This window comes from Jaculus jaculus, chromosome 7 (assembly GCF_020740685.1).
Source record: "Jaculus jaculus isolate mJacJac1 chromosome 7, mJacJac1.mat.Y.cur, whole genome shotgun sequence".
NCBI lineage: Eukaryota > Metazoa > Chordata > Mammalia > Rodentia > Dipodidae > Jaculus > Jaculus jaculus.
Window position 1 is genome coordinate 60,404,159 of NC_059108.1, and position 18,570 is coordinate 60,422,728.

Consider the following 18,570-nt stretch of genomic DNA (forward strand, 5'->3'; position numbering starts at 1 on the left):
TCTGGAGGGAGCACATTGTAAGGAGTCCTACCCTTCCTTTGGCTCTTACATTCTTTCCTCCACCTGTTCTGCATTAGACCCTGAGCCTTGGAAGTTGTGATTGAGATGTTACTCAGTACTCCAGTCACTTCTTTCCAGCACCATGATACCTTCTGAGTCTTCCCAAGGTCACTGCCATATGAAAAGAGAAAATTCTCTACCCAAAATGAGAGAAGCATAAATATGAGGGTATTAATATTAAGAGAAGTGCTTACTGGGCAGTTTGATAAGTATAGCATATACATTTAGCCAGACATCATCAGACGTTACACCCCTAGGGCTCATGACTACCCCTATTTTAAGTTTTCAGTATCAGGGATGTATTCCCTTTCCATGGAGTGGTCCTCCAGTCAAATTAGAGGGCAGTTGGTTTCCACCATGACAGATGTGCTATTACTGTACCTGTTGGCTCATTTAGCCTGGCTGGCCAACTATAAGGCTTACAGTACACACTGTTGAGTATATTCACTGGTGGTATCTCTATCTCCCATTGAACTGCATGCAGAATGGCTTCTTTCAGCTTGCTGCCAGCTGGTCTACATGGAGGAGGTTATCAGCTCAGTTCTAGCAGGATTTCTCAGTGGCCTTGGAGCCCAAGTATGTAGAGTCTCCAGGAATAGGGTCTTACCATCAATTCCTGGTGGGAAACCAAGGGCCCCAGAAATGGCCTAAAATGTTTCGGGGGCATTAGGTACCTCCCTGGCAAACAACTCACTGGAAGGTATCCCATCCCTGGCACTGAAATTTATTTAGCAATGATCTACGGCTCCTGAGTGTTCCATTTTCCAAAACTGGAGGATTCCATATGATTTATTTATATCCTCTTAAATTTTGATTAGCTCTCCCTCCACCTTTCCTTTACTCAAACTCTTCCCCTGACTTCACTTTAGCCTTTTCACCCCATTAACCTATTCTTCTATTTACATATATACAATACCAACATATTAAGTAACCTCCTCCCTTCCTTTATCTTCCCTTTATATCTCTTTTCTAGCTTACTTGCCTTTTGTACTGAGTTTTCTTCCTTCTCACACAGAAGCCCAATCAACTATAGCTAGGATCCACATATGAGAGAGAAAATGCGGTGTTTGGCTTTCTGGGACTGGGTTACCTCACTTAGCATAATCCTTTTCAGATCCATCCATTTTCCTCCAAATTTCATAACTTCATTTTTCTTTACTGGTGTATAGAACTCCACTGTATAAATATGCCATACCTTCATTCTCCACTCATCAGTTGAGGGACATCTAGACTAGTTCCATTTCCCAGCTATTATGAATTGAGTGGCAATAAACACGGTTGAGCATGTACTTCTAAGTAAATGAGATGAGTCTTTAGGATATATGCCTAGGAGTGCTATAGCTGGGTCATATGGTACATCAATTTTTAGCTATTTTAGGAAACTCCACACTGATTTCCATAATGGCTGGACCAGATTGCATTCCCACCAATGGTGTAGACGGGTTCCTCTTTTCCACAACCCCACCAGCATTTATGATCATTTGTTTACATGATGGTCACCAATGTGACAGGAGTGTGATGGAATCTCAATGTAGTTTTAATCTGCATTTCCCTGATGACTAGGGATGTAGAACCTTTTATAAAAGCTTCTACACCATCCGTATTCTTCTTTTGAGGACTCTCTATTTAGCTCCATAGCCCAATTTTAATTGGCTTGCTTGATTTCTTATTATTTAACTTTTTGAGTTCTTTCTATATCCTAGGTATTAATTAATATAGCTGGCAAAGATTTTTTCCCATTCTGTAGGTTGCCTTTTTGCTTTATTCACAGTGTCCTTTGCAGTACAAAATCTTTGTAATTTCATGAGGTTCAAGTGGTTAATCTGTGGTTTTATTGCCTGAGCAATTGGGGTTATATTCAGAAAATCTTTGCCATGACCAATATATTGAAGGGTTTTCCCTACTTTTTCCTCTAGCATTTTCAGAGTTTCAGGTATGATGTTAAGGTCTTTAATCCAATTGGACTTAATTCTTTTGCATGGAGAGAGAGAAGAATCTATTTTCATCATTCTACAGATACATATACAATTTTCTCAGTACCATTTGCTGAAGAGACTATCTTTCCTCCAATGAGTATTTTTGGCATTTTTATCAAATACCAGGTGGCTATAGGTACCTGGACTTACATTTGGGTCTTCCATACTGTTCCATTGTTCTAAATGTCTGCTTTTGTGTCAGTACCATGCTATTTTTGTTACTATTGCCTGTAGTATAGGTTAAAATCAGGTATGGTGATACCACCAGACTTATTTTTGTTGTTCAGTATTATTTAAGATATTTGAGGTATTTTGTGATTACAAATGAATTTTTGGTTTGTTTTTCTATTTTGATGAGAAATGCCATTGGTGTTTTGATGGGGATGGCATTAATGTATAGATTGCTTTTGGTAAGATTGCCATTTTTACAATATTGGTTCTTCCAATCCAGAAGAAGGGATATTTTTTTCCATTCCTAGTGTTTTCTGCAATTTCTTACTTGAGTGTTTTATAGTTTTCATTGTAGAGATCCTTTACTTCCTTGGTTAGGTATATTTCAAGGTACTTTATTTTCTTTGATGCAATTGTGAATGGGAGTGATTCTCTGATTTCATCCTGTGTGTGTTTGTTGTTAGCATATGGGAAAACTACTGATTTCTGTGTATTTATTTTGTATCCTGCTACATGGCTATAGGTGTTTATCAGCTCTAACAGTTTTCTGGTAGAGTCTCTAGGGTCCTTTATATATAGAATCATGTTATCTACAAATAATGATAACTTGATATCTTCCTTTACAATTTGTATCCCTTTTATTTGTGTCTCTTGCCTTATTGATATTGCTAAGACTTCCAGAAGTATATTAAATAAAAGTGGGGACAGTGGACACCCTTGTCTTATTCCTGATTTTAGTGGAGAAGTTTCCATTTTTCCCCATTTAGTAATATGTTGTCTGTAGGCTTGTCATAAATAGCTTTTATTATATTGAGATATGTTCCTTCTATTCCCTGTCTCTGTAGGACTTTTATCATGAAGGGATGTTGGATTTTGTCAAGTGCTTTTTCTGGGTCTAATGAGATGATCATGTGCTTTTTGTCTTTTAGTCCATTTATATAATGTATTACATTTATTGATTTGCATATGTTTAACTCCTTGCATCTCTAGTATAAAACCTACTTGGTCAGGGTGAATGATCTTTCTGATATATTCTTGTATTCTGTTTGCAAATGTTTTGTTGAGAATTGTTGCATCTATGTTCATGAGGGAGATTGGTCTGTGATTTTCTTTTTTTCTTTTTGTTCTATCTTTGCCTGGTTTGGGTATCAGAGTGATGCTGGCTTAATAGAAGGAGTTTGGTAGGATTACTTCTTTTTCTATTTTATGGAAAAGCTTAAAAATCAATGGTGTTAGTTCTTCCTTGAATGTCTGGGAAAATTCAGCAGTAAAATCATCTGGGCCTGGGATTTTTTTAGTTGGAAGATTTTTGATAATTTCTTGTATCTCGATGCTTGTTAGAGGTCTATGGAAGGGAACACATGCCTGATACTGAAAACCTATGATGGGTTAAGTTATGGTCCCTGGGGTGTGTAATGCCAGCTAGTGTCTGGCTGCCTAACTATGCTAACCAAACTTCCTGGTAAGCACTTTGCTTAATAGTCATACCCATATATTAATGTTACTCTCAGTTTTGGTTAGAGAAGCTTCTCTTTCCAGATGGAAGTGACCTCTGCCATAACTCAAAAGGCACCATAGTGCTGGGAAGAAATGACAGAGTGCTCAGCACTGACACATTTCTATCACACCTTCAAAGGCTCAGGGTCCATGGCAGAAGAGGTGATGGAAAGATTGTAAGAGCCAAAGGAAGGGTAGCACTCCTTGCAATGAACTCTTACACATACAAAATGGCCTGGATATCCAAGACCTGACCAGACACTACCTACACAAGACCAGGAGGAAAAGATGATGGCATCAAAATAAGAGAGAGATTGATTGAGAGGAGGAGAGGATATGATGGAGGGTAGAGTTGAAAAGCTAAAGTGAGGGGGGAATTATCATGTTTTATTGTCTATAATTATGGAACTTGTCAATAATAAAAAAAGAAAGCTCTTTAAGGAAAAAGAAATCTTCTCCAAGGTATATTATTAGTGGGCTTCCATGAAAACCTTGTGCTGTGATTTTAACAGTGAGTTCTTTTCAGTCTGCCTCTGTCACATAGAACTTGTACTCAAACTCTTTTTTAAAATTATCTACTACATTATTGTTCTTAGAAAATGCGATTACTATTTCCCACTACTTAGATAACAAACCCTACTGATCCTTGACATCCTCCACAAGCCATCCCATCACTACTCTATTCATTGCATCTCTATGCTGGACCTCACATGGATCCACTTCTTTCTTATTCACGTCTACATTGTATATTCTTTTAAAAATTTATTTATTTATTTATTTACTTACTTGAAAGACAGAGAGAGAGAGAGAATGGGCACTCCAGGGTCTCCAGCCATTGCAAACAAACTCCAGATGCATGTACCCCCTTGTGGATCTGGCTTATGTGGGTAGTGGAGAATCGAACTGGGATCCTTTGGCTTTTCAGGCAAAGGCCTTAACCACTAAGCAATCTCTCCAGCCATACATGGTATATTCTTTATAGCAGTTATCTCTATGCAAAATGATTGTTCCTTCAATGCACATTTCATCCAAGCCAAATGTAAATTCCTAGGTATCAAGGATTGTATCTGTATTATTCGTTTTCAAATTTTAAATGTTTAAAGAAAGAGCTGACATATGGATTCTTATAAGTAAGAATTGACTGATTGTCCATATCCATACAGGTCAAATTTGCATGAAATTTTATCTTGGTCCCTTGGTGTTTCTCCTCTTATAATCTTTAAAGCAATTCTCTCTATATAAAACATAAAGTTTGAAATCACAACATGGGATTTACCAGGAACATTTACTATGGCCTTAAGAAAAGCAAAGAACGCAAAGCTAGAGGATAAAAGTTTTGTTGTCTTGATGTGATGTGAAGCTGCTTTCAAAGAAGGAATTTTTCAACTGGCCTGGATAGATCTCTTCTTATGCAGAAAGCTGGAAATAAACTTTGACATTTATGTATAACTAATCAAATATATTTACTTCAAATAGTTGTAGACAATTCATAAATGTTGTCTTGCCTCATGAAAACCCATTCAAGCTAGGATGGGCATAGATAGTATAATAAATTTGTTGCTCACATGATTTGAGTCTCTCCAACTTTTCTGATGCTGTGACTAATTAATAAGATTTTATGTATATTGACAAAACTCAGTTTGCTTTTAGAGTTCCTATTTCTGAGGCCATGAAATGGTTCTTTGTTTTGTCGAATTTAAGCCCCTCCAAGTTATGAATTTGTATGTATGGTTTGGGTCCAGAGCTTGTCAGAGTAAGAGTACAGAACTGGTTGAATGTTATTAGCAGGCAAGCCCAGGTGCTGCTAGACAGTAAGTTTGAATGAGTGTTTTTGATATAGTATTCCTGGATTTCACTCAGGAATCACACAATTTCTTACATCTGGCAAATGCTCAATATTTGAGCAATTCCATGATCGTTTGCATGAATCCAATAGCCAGAATCCCAGTCTTACTGAGAAATAACCAAAGTCTTTAGAAAGGCTGAGTGGATTGTGTAATTATCTTTGGCTGCAGGGAATTATTCTGTGTCTCACCTGTGGGGTTTTACTTGTATAGTGTGTCTGTTTTTGTAATTATCACTAGCTAATTGTGTAATTGTTTCAGTGTGTCTGTGTGCCTGTCTATTTTTCTAAGTTGTTATTTTTCCTTTATTGCTATGGCCAGTGAGTCTTTAGACAGCTTTATGTTTCCAAGTCTGATCCCAGCCTGTCCCTTTCATGGAAAACTAAAGTGCACCTTTATAAAGTTCTGTAGACTTTCTTTTTCATATCCTTCCTAACAAAGATACCTAACCATTTTCTTTTGTGTATGAATGCATGTTTGGGTTTTTGTTTTTACTTGTGCCAATTGTGAATGAAATTTCATAGGTGTCAACCCTTTTCCTGTATGCTGAAAAAGTGTCTCACTATTTTATTTTTTTCCATTTTGTTCTCCTGTCTATTTTGTGCTGAAGTTATATATTTACAATGCTATCTTCTCAAATGCAGCACATGCTTCTCAGTCAGAAGCCATAATTTATTGATCATTTATCTATAAAATGTAGTAGATACCTAGCCAATGTTTATTGACTAATTCTGCTTGCTTTATAATAGGAAAAGAAACTAGTTTTTTTTTAACACTTTAGTTACATATTTGCAAGTAGAAAGCGATATGATAGAGAGAGAGAGAGTATGAATGAATGCCAGGGTCTGTATGCACTGTAAACAAACTCCACATGCATGTACCACTTTCTGCATCTGGCTTTACATGGGTACTGGGGAATTGAACCTGTTTCCTTAGACTTTTAAGGCAAGTGCCTTAACTTCTGAGTCATCTTCCTAGCCCAGAAATAGTTTTTCAATAAAAAAATTTAAATTAATTGTATTGTAATCTTCCTATATCGATGTCCTTGCTATATTTCCATGGACTGGAGACTACTTTCTGCATTGATCTCCTGCACTTCCTTTTTCAACTGTCATCATCTGATAATGCTTTCGGTAATGTCCGGACTTCATATCTATGGTTAATATAAGTTTTGCAATCATCTCAAAGCTCCTTTACTTTACAGAATTCTGTAACCTCTTTCCTTTATGAATTTGGCCTCTAGTTCTGTAGAGCTATGAGAATATCCCACAAAAACCTCACAACTGAAGTCTAGATAATGTACTGATACTATTTCTAGAGAATAGAAATGGCAAATAAAACAAAAGTAAAGTAGAACAGGTGACCAGCAGATGAATCAGATTCCAAGAAAATGTTCTTGTAATGACAGGATCCTGACAAAAATCCTGCATATTTTATGATAACAGTTGTTACAAAGTCTATAATTTAAATTTTCAAGTAGCTTTTAGTGACTTACAAAGCAGAAGTAAACTTCTGCTACCATTAGCATGAAAAAATAGGCCTTTAGGTGCATAACTGTAATATATTGGTCTTCAGTAAGAAAATGGTAAGAATTGTGGCTTATAGGAAACAGAATGCCTTGTATAATAAAATCAAAAGAAAGCCCCAAATAGACTTCATAGAATTCTCCAATCATGACAATTGGTCAATAGGGAGGAGATTTCCAGCTCAACTCCAGCTTGATTTCTCAGTGTTCTGCAGCTCAACCATGTACCAGTGGGTACAGTGGTGTCATGTCTTTTGGGAGGGAAATAAAGTGCTCCTTGATTGGATTTGAGGCCTACTGCAAATGTAGAAATCATTACTGGTACTGAAAACCTTGTTAAAAACCTACAGCTGAGGAGGTCATAAGCCATAGGTGGGGAAGCTACTATTTTTATTTGGCAAAATGGATGTATTATGCCCACCAGATTGCCTTCTAAATATTTACATTTATTCCCATACATTAATGCTACTCTCACTTCTGGTTAGGTAAATTTCTCTTTAAAGAAGGTGGTGTCAACTGGGTAGCCCTACTCATTAAAGTGCTTAAAAGAAATGACAGTTGCGAGTTTATCATTAAATAAGACACCTCTTTCACACCCACTAAGGCTAAGAAATCATTATGGAAGAGGTAACAGAAAGAATGTAAGATCCAAAGGAAAGGGAAAAGTGCTTTGGAATACTGTCTTACAGACATTAAGTGGTTGTTGCTTTGATGACCTCACAGTGGCTAATGCTACCTACAAAAGAGCTGCATAATATGAGGAAGAAAAGGAAGACAACTAAATACAAGACTACTTAGAAGAGAGGATCTAATGGAGTGGGTATAGAGGAGTGACAAAGGAATGTTGTGGGAGGGAATTATGATCAGGGTACATTGTATCTATGTATATTACATTCAGATATGTGTAATTCAAACACAGTATTGACTTGTATGCAGTGAAGAGCCATGGTAACTTTTCAATACTCAGCCCTGTCTCAGATTCTAACGCCCTGCTTTTTGATAAACTTTCCTGTTTTGATTTCAAAGTGCCATTCTTTCCTCTGGTTTTAGTCCTATATCTATATTCATTTCACAGTTTCATTTTATGGTCACCATTTCTCTCAAATCTTTAATGTCCTTTAGTTCTCCTGGGTCCTCTTTCCCCCTTGCCGTCTTGTAACTCTTGTCCTTTGTAGATAAGGTCTAATATTATGAAATTTAATGTCTGCATATGCATCTCCAGGCCTCTTTCCAAGTTCCAGATGAATTCATCTAACTTCCTGGAATCATACCCATGTGTCTAAGGGGATTTTCCAATTTCCATGTCTCAAACAGAGCTCTTTACCATCACGGCCTTCTTTACTTGAGTTGATGAAACTTTCACTGGATATACATGCCCCTTATCTCAGGCCTTGGTCTCTTTCTTTCTTAGAACATTGCTAGATCTTCCTCATGGTTGACAGTTCCTCTATCCTTAGTCTCTTAGAGCCTAAGTCTCAACAGTATACTCAAAGACTGCCAGTTCAGTAGCTGTCTCCTAGGATCACAATATGAGCTAGGTAAAGAGCATATACATTCATCAGAGATTTTCACATGGACAAAGTACCCAACATGAATGAGTGTTCTAAATTATTTTTGTCACAAGAGCCTGGAGGTTTCTCTTTGAGTGGAGGAAAGTATTGGAAATAATAGATTCACACAGGGTTTTGAGGCTATTATGATATTATTAAAGAATGGATCAGCTAGGTCTTTAAGGAACATTATTATTTTTCACATTACTGTCACTATAAATACATTAAAACTCATAGAGATATAACAGAATAACTAGTATGTTATAATTGTCTTGAGTTATCAAACTCGCCATGATTTTATATCTTTGTATTTTTAATTTTTCTACTTGAAAAATTAACATTATACACTTTATGGTACATAAAATAATGTTTTAATATATTACTTTGTTGAATGGTAAAAGTTGAGTGACACCTCAGGAAAGAGGGCCAAGTTCTATTTGGAAATGGGAGACATTAACATTGTGTGAAATGGAATATCTTGAAAGGTTTTAGATGAGAATAAATATCAAGTGGGTGAAACACAATGGAAATCTCTTCAAGTATTTTCACATAGACAAGTCATTGCTATTAACACATGAGAATGAAAGATGGTTATGAATCAAGATCAAGTAAGAATCTAATCAGATAGAAACAAGCTCGGAAGTAGACATGCAAGCATCTTCTATTGGGACCTTATAAAAGTTGTGGTGTTTTGCAGCAAAAGCGACTTGTTTCTATTGGGTAATTATAAATTTATCTATAAGGTAACAATATTTTTAAGTTACCTAAAACTTATGTAGCTTTTGTGAGTCTAGCTTTTGTCTTTTCTATGAAAAATGTAGAAACATTATAGGCCACAAACTGGAACCAACAAAATAAAACAGAACTAAGTAAACAGGAGCGAAAATCTTCATGGATCCAGACACAGAATTATGGTCATATTTTAGTAGAAACACAAGAAGGGTAGAGGCCTACAACAAAGAGCAGGCAAATAGCTCAGTTGTAGGTGAGGCCAGCTATGTGAAACATGCAAACCTTTCCCAGGTCTTTCTAAAAATATTCTTGACAAAGGAAGACTGTGGTGATCACTACAAACTCCTTAAACCTTGACAAAGAGGTTCCAGCTTTCATGGTTGCACATTACAGAGAAATGTGCTTAATGAGCCAATGACTCTGGGAAATTTTCTGTTTTTTTTTTTTTTTTTAATAGCTAAAGAGGTCTTGAGACTATGCTTAGGCAGAGTATACAGAACAAATTAGGAGGAATTTGTGTGTGTGTGTGAAAGTTTTATTGGGTAAAAAAAAGATAGAAAAGAAAAGGAAAAAGAAAGAGACTGGTGCAAAGTTTTAAAGAATATTTTATTACACTTATTTTCAAAAAGAGAGATAGGGAGAGATAATGTGTGCACCAGGGTCTCTAGCCACTGAAAATGAACTCCAAATGCATGCACTACTTTGTGCATTTGGCTTTTGTGGGTACTGGGGAATTAAAACTGGGTCATTAGACATTGCAGCCAGCACCTTAGCCACTGAACAATCTCTCCAGATCAGGAGGAAGATTTGAAGCCATAATAAGAATTGTTTATTATTTTCAAATATATACTTTTAGGGCACTAGCTGAATTCATTTACAAAACTTAAACAGATTGCATATATCCATCATAATTAGAACAATAGACAATGTATTGTCTTTTCTTCTCTAGTGAAAGGATAGTTTTTAAAAGAAGTAACTAGAAATACTCTCAGTTTATTAGCAGTTGTAAGAATAATTCATGATATCTCAATTTTTTTAAACATATGGTCTCACCCAGGCTAACCTGAAAGTCATTTCTAGACTTCACTCAAACTCACAGTGATCCTCCTACCTCTGCCTCCCAAGTGCTGGGATTTTCTTTCTTTCTTTTTCTTTTTTTTTTTCTTTCATGAAAGAAAGTAAAAAGATAATTTGCATGTAATTTGTACAATGAATAATCCATTGGTCAATCCATGATCCTATTTTATTTTGTCTTCCAATGCTACATGTACAGAAGAGGCTGCTCTGTTTATTTTTTTTTAACATTTTTATTGAAAACTTCCAGAAATATAGAATTAGATTTCCATATGGCTTATCCAAAACAGCCTAACTATTGAAGAACCCTCTTTCCAACCCTCCTATCTTCCATCCCCTCACCCCACATCATTTAGGACATTTAAACCCCAGGATTCTGCCTTCTACTTACATATACCTTTCCCTTAAGAGTTCCCTTTGCCTCCCTTCCTAGCTTCCTGGCCTTTACCACTGACTTTTACTTGAAATCAGATACAAATCTAAACATTGGAAGCTAGGATCCACATATAAGAGAAAAATGTGACATTTAACCTTTTGGGCCTGGGTTACCTCACTTCGTATCATCTTATCTACCTCCACCTATTTCCCTGAAAATTTCATAAGTTCATTTTCTTGACTACTGAATAAAACTCCATTGTGTAAATGTACCACATCTTCTTTATCCATTCATCAGTTGAAGGTCATCTAGGCTGGTTCCATTTCCTAGCTATTGAGAATAGAGAAGCAATAATCATGTATGAGCAAGTATCTCATTAGTAGTTAGTAGAGTCCTTATGATATATGCCAAGGAGTGGTATAAATGGATAGTATGGTAGATCTAGTTTTAGTTGTCTTAGTAACCTGCACACTGATTTCCACAACGGCGTGGAAATCAGTATAGAGGTAGCATGTATTGTCATTTGCTTTCTTGATGATGACCATTCTGACAAGAGGGAGATAGAATCTCATGGTGGTGTTAATTTGTATTTTCCTGGTAGCTAATGTTGTAGAACATATTTTTAGGTGTTTGTTTACCATTTGTATTTCTTCTTTTGATAACTCTCCATTTAATTCTAAAGTCCATTCTTTGGTTGGGTTGTTTGATTTTTTTTTGTTGTTGTTGTTTTTATTTCTTTATTATTGACACCTTCCATAATTATAGACTATACAACATGATAATCCCCTCCCCTGACACTTTGCACTTCACAACTCCACTCTCCATCATATCCTTTCCTCCTTTCCATCAGTCTCTCTTTTCTTTTGATGTCATCATCTTTTCCTCCTATTTTAATGGTCTTGTGTATGTAGTGCCTGGGAGGTCATGGATACTCATGCAATTTGTGTCATGAAGAGTTCCTTGTAAGGAGTCTTACCCTTCCTTTGGCTATTTCATTCTTTCCACCACCTCTTCTGCAATGTACCTTGAGCCTCGGAAGGTGTGATAGAGATGTTTCAGTGCTGAGCCCTCCACTATCCCTTCTTCTCAGCACTATGGTGCCTTCTGAGTTATCCCAGATGTCACCACCATCTGAAAAGAGAAGCTTCTTTAACCAAAACTGAAGGTAACACTAGTATATGGGTATGAACATTAATAGAAGTACTTATTAGGCCATTTGGTGCATAAAATATATTCATTTAGCACCAGCAAGCATGATTTCATTTTATTTTGCTTGTTGAGTTCTTTGTATACCCTGGATATTAATCATCTCTCAAATGTACAGCTGGAAAAGATTTTCTCCCATTCTGTAGACCTTTATTCTTTTCATAGTGTTCTCTACTGTACTAGAGACTTTTAATTGAGTGAGGAACCAATATTTGATTATTTTTATTACTACCTGAGTGACTGGGGTTATATTCAGATAGTCTATGCCTATGCCTACATGTTGAAATGTTTCCTCTACTTTTTCTTTAAGTTGTTTCAGAATTTAATGTCTGATATTAAGGTCTTTAATTCACTTGTACTTGATTCTATATATATATATATATTGACATCTTCTATATTTAAAGACAATAAACCATTATATTTCCCTCCCAAACCTCACTTTCCCCTTCATAATTCTGCTCTCCATCATATCCCCTCCCTCTCTGAATTGGTCTTTCTTTTAATTTGATGTCAGTATCTCTTTGTCCTATTATGAAGGTCTTGTATAGGTATTGCTAGGCACTGTGAGGTCATGTATATCAAGACCAATTTCAGTCAGGACAGTTGCATGGTAAGGAATAGTACCCTTCCTTTGACTCTTCCATTCTTTCTACCACCTCTTCTGCAATGGACTCTGAGCCTTGGATGGTGTAATAGAGATGTTTCAGTGCTGGACATTCCTCCATCCCTTCTTCTCAGCACTATGTTGTCTCTTGGGTCATCCCAGTAGTCATCGCCATATAAAAAGAGAAGCTTTCCCAACCAGAAGTGAGAGTAGCATTAATATATCAATATAAACATTGAGTAGTGCTTTCAGGGCAATTTGGTGAGAATAATATATGCATTTTATTCAGACAAGAGCAGCCTTTATACCCCTAAGGCTCATGCCTCCCCTGCCATAGATTTTTGATTAGGTTTTTAGTACCAGGCACATTCCCTCCTATAGAGTAGGCCTTCTGTCCAATTAAAAAACAGTTGTTTTCTCCAAGATCAGATATGCCACTATTGCATTCATTCACTCATTTGGCCTGTCTGGCCAAACTTGAGGCTTCCACTGTCTACTGTTTTCACTTCTGATGACTTCTGTCTCCCATAGGGCTGCATGCAGTGCAGCTTTTTCAAGCTTTCAGTTGGCTGGTCTACAGGGAGAAGGTTTTCTGCTCAGCACCAGCTTGATTTCTGTGACTTTGCCACTCAGGCTTATGAAGTAATCATCAGTATGGTCTTACCATCTGTTTCTCACAGGAAACTAAGGGCTTTGGCAATAGCCTGTAATGTTTGGAAGGCAACAGGGACCTCGCTGGCCAAAAACTCACTGGAAGTATCCCATCCCTGGCACTGAAAATATTGTAGTAATAATCTGTAGCTCTTGGATGTGTCATTATTACAAAATGTAGGTTTCATATGTCTTACTCAGAATACCTTGAATTTTGATTGATCCTCCAAACCGTGCCCTACTTTTACACAATCTCTTCCCCTGGCCTTGCTTAGGCCTTTCCCCTTTCTGTAATCTGTTCTTCTACTTACATATTCAAAATATCATTTACTTAAGTTCTTCCCTCTCCTCCCTCCCTTATACCCTTTCTCTGCCTTACTGGCCTATGCTACTGACTTTTGGTTCCAAATCACACACATTTGTAGCTAGGATCCACATAAGAGCAAGAGTAAGTGATGTTTGGCTTTCTGGGCCTGTATTACATCACTTAGTATAATCCTTTCCAGATCCATCCATTTCCCTGCAAATTTCATGATTTCATTTTTCTTTACCACTGATTATATAAATGTACTACATCTTCATTATCCATTCATCTGTGGAGGACATCTAGGGTGTTTCCATTTCCTAGCTATTGTGAATAGAGCAGCAATAGACATGGTTGTGCAAGTATCTCTAAGGGGGTGAGTAGAGTCATTAGGATATATGCCTAGGAGTGCTATAGCTGGGTCATATGGTAAATCTATTTTTAGCTATCTCAAGAACCTTCACACTGATTTCCACACTGGCTATACCAGATTACATTGCCACCAACACTGTAGAAGGGTTCCCCTTTTTCCACATCCTCACCAATATTTATTGTCATTTGTTTCTTGATGGTAGCCATCCAACAGGAGTGAGATAGAATCTCGAAGTAGATTTAATTTGCATTTCCCTGATGGCTAAAATAGTTAGAACACTTTATTAGATGTTTATATGCCTTCTTTATTTCTTCCAGTGTGAACTTGGTTAATTTCCTTAGCCCGTTTTTCAATATATGTTATGTATTTGTTAGAGAGAGAAAGAGAGAATGGGCATGTCTGGGCGTCCAGCCACTGCAAACAAACTCCAGATGCATGCACCACCTTGTGCATCTGGCTTATGTGGGTCCTGGGGAATCAAATTAAGGTCCTTTGGCTTTGTAGGAAAATGCCTTAACCAGTAAGCCATCTTCTCCAGCCAACATTATCCCATTTCTAATTGGATTTCTTATTGTTCTGTTTTTTGGGTTCTTTGTATATTCTGGGTATTAATCCTCTGTCTGATGATTAGCTGGCAAAGATTTTCCCCCATTCTTTAGGTTGTCTCGTTGCTCTATTGACAGTGTCCATTTCTGTACAAAAGCTTTGTAATTTCATGAGATCCCAGTAGTTTACTAGTGGTTTAATTATTGAGCAATTGGGATTATATTCAGAAAGTCATTGCCTATGCCAATATGTTGAAGGGTTTCCCCTATATTTTTCTCTAGCAAATTTCAGAATGTCGGGTCTGATAATAAGGTCCATGATCCACCTAGACTTGATTATAGTTCATGAAGAAAGACAAGGATCTATTTTCAACCTTCTATATATAGATATCCAATTTTCCCAGCACCACTTATTGAAGATGCTATCTTTTGTCCAATGAATATTTTTGGCATTTTTGTCAAAAATCAGATGGCTGTAGCTGCCTGGATAAACATCTGTGTCCTCTATTCTGTTCCATTGATCTACATGTCTGTGTTTTTGCCAATACCATGTTGCTTTTGTTACTGTGGCTTTGAAATATAGCTTGAAATCACGGATGGTGATACTACTACCAGACTTATTTTTGTTGCTCTAAATTAATGTGGCTATTCAAGGAATTTGTGCTTCCAAATGAATTTTAATATTCTCAATTGCTGTGAATAATGCCATTGGGATTTGTATTATTTATTTATTTATTTATTTATTTATTTATTTATTCATTTATTCATTTATTTGAGAGCAACATACACAGAGAGAAAGAGACAGATATATAGAGAGAATGGGTTCACCAGGGCTTCTAGCCACTCTAAAAGAACTCCAGCCATGTGCGCCCCTTTTGCATATGGCTAACACAGGTTCTAGGGAATTGAGCCTCAACCTTGGGTCCTTAGGCTTTACTGGAAAGCACTTAACTGCTGAGCCGTCACTCAAGCCCTGCCATTGGGATTTTAATGGGAGTTGCATTAAATGTTTACATTGCTTTTGGTAAGATTGACATTTTCACAATAATGATTCTCCCAGTAAAAGAACATGGGATTTCTTTCCATTTCCTAGTGTCTTCTGCAATTTCTCCCTTGAGTGTTTTAGAGTTCTCTTTGTAGAGATCTTACACTTCCTTAGTTAAATATATTCCAAGGTATTCTATTTAATTATGTTTGAGGCAATTGTGAATGGGAGACATTCCCTGATTTCATCCTTTGCATGTTTGTTGTTAGTATTTAGGAAAGCTACTGATTTCAGTGTGTTTATTTTGTATCCTGTTACATTGAAAAATGTGTGTGTGTGTGTGTGTGTGTGTGTGTGTTTCTTTTTAGTGTTAACAGTTTGCTGGTAGAGACTTTAGGGTCCTTTATGTATAGAATAATATCATCAGCAAATTATAATAATTTGACCTCTTCCTTTCCAATTTTTATCCCTTTTATGAGAGGATCTTGCCTTGTTGCTATAGCTAAGACTTCCACTAGTATATTAAATAAAAGTGAGGACAATGGACACCCCTTGTTTTGTTCCTTATTATAGTGGAAAATCTTCAAGTTTTTCACTATTTAGTATTATTTTGACTGTAGGTTTGTCTTAAAAAGCTTTTATTATGCTGAGATATATTCCTTTTAATCACAGTTTCTGTAATACTTTTACAATGAAGGAATGTTGCATTTGTTGAATGCTTTTTCTGCATCTATTGAGATGACCATGTGATTTTTTTTCCTTCAAACTATTTATATGACATATTATATTTATCAACTTTCATATGTTGAACCATCCCTACATCTCTGAAATAAAGCTAACTTGGTTAGGGTGAATAATCTTTTTGATATATTCTTGTACTTTGCTTGCCAATATTTTGTTCATAATTTTTGCATTTATGTTCATGAGGGAGTTTGGTCTGTAATTTTCTTTTTTTGTTCTGTCTTTGTCTGGTTTTGGTATCAGGATGATGTGTGCTTCATAGAAGGAGTTTGGTAGAATAACTTCCTTTCCTATTTCATGGAAAAGTTTGAGAAGCAGTGGTATTAGTTCTTCCATGCAGGTACAGTAAAATTCACCAGTGAATCCATTTGGGTCTGGGCTTTTTTTAGTTGGGAGACCTTTTTTATCAGCTTGCATCTCCATATTTGTTAAAAGTCTATTTAAATGGTGTGTCTCATCTTGATTTAATTATGGTAGGTCATATGAATTAAAGAAATCATCCATTTCAAAATTAGAGGTACATGTATATATATATATATATATATATATATATATATATATATATATATATATATATATATGTATATTCCTAAAGAATATCCTTACGATTTTCTTAATTTCTCTGGTATTTGTTGTAATCATTTTCCATCTCTAATTTTATTAATTTTTGTCTCTTATTTCTTTCTTCTGGTTATATTTGCTAAGGGTTTATCAATATTGTTTATCCTTTCAAAGAACCAACTCTTTGTTTCATTGATTCTTTGGATGTTTTTTAGGGAGGATTCTATTTCATTAATTTCTGCCCTAATACTTTTTGTTTCTTCCCATCTATTAATTTTTGGTTTCTCTTGTTCTTCTTTTTCTAATGCCTTCAGGTAAAGCACCAAATTTTTTACTTGTGAACTCTAATTTCTTAATATAGGTACTTAGAGATATACATTTCCCACTTAGGACTGCCTTCATTGTGTGCCAAAGGTTTTGGTATTTGTATTTCATCATTATTTGATTCTATTAATTTATTGATTTCCTTTTTGATTTTTTTCAATGACTCATTCACCATTCAACAGTGTACTGTTTAGTCTCCATGAATTACTGAGTAGTCAGTAGTTTTTCTTGTTGATGATTTTCAGTTTAATCCCATTGTGGTCAGATAGAATACAAGGGGTTATTCTAATTTTCCTGTATTCATTAAGATTGGCTTTATGTACCAATATCTGGCCTATTTGAAATACTTTTCCATGTGTTGCTGAGAAACATGTATATTCTGCCCCATTTACATGTAATGTTCTAAAGATATCTATTAGGCCCATTTGTTCCATGACATCATTTAATCCAGATGGCTTTCCATTTATTTTTTGCCAGAAGGACCTGTCAATTGATGAGTGTGGTGTGTTGACATTACCCAGTACTATTGTGTTTAGTGTTATCTGTGACCTTAAGTCTAATAGTGTTTGTTTGTTGAAATTGGGAGCCCTCATGTTAGGTGCATATATATTTAGGATTGTAATGTACTCCTGCTGGAGTGCTCCTTTAGTCAGTATAAAATGACCTTCATCTTTCCTCACTAATAATGTTGGTTTGTAGTCTATCCTGCTACATGGCTATAGGTTTTGATCAGCTCTAACAGTTTGCTAGTAGAGTTTTAGGGTCCTTTATGTATACAATCATGTCATCTGCAAATAATGATAACTTAATCTCTTCCTTTCCAATTTGTACCCCTTTTATGTGTGTCTCTTGCCTTATTGCTATGGCTAAGACTTCCAGAACTATATTAAATAAAAGTGGGGACAGTGGACACCCTTGTCTTGTTCCTGATTTTAGTGAAAAAGCTTCCAGTTTCCCCCCATTTAGTAATATATTGCTGTAGGATTGTCATAAATAGCTATTATTATACTGAGATATGTTCCTTCTATTCCCAGTCTCTGTAGGACTTTTATCATGAAGGGATGTCGGATTTTGTCAAATGCTTTCTCTGCATCTAATGATATGATAATGTGATTTTTGTCCTTCAACCTGTTTATATCACTCAGTACATTTATAGATTTATTTACCTTTATAGACCTTTCTAATTTCTTTATATGGGCACTTAAGGCGATATATTTACCTCTTAGAACTGCCTTCATTGTGTCCCAGAGATTTTGGTATGTTGTGTTCTCATTATCTATTGACTATAAATTTTTTGATTTCCTTCATAAATTTCTTCATTGACCTGTTCATCATTTAGTAGTGTATTGTTTAGTTTCAATGATTTTGTGTATGCTCTATAGCCTTTCTTGCTACTGGTTTGTAGTTTAATTCCATTGTGGTCAGATAGAATGCAAGGAATTATTTCAGTATTCCTGAATTTGTTAGATTT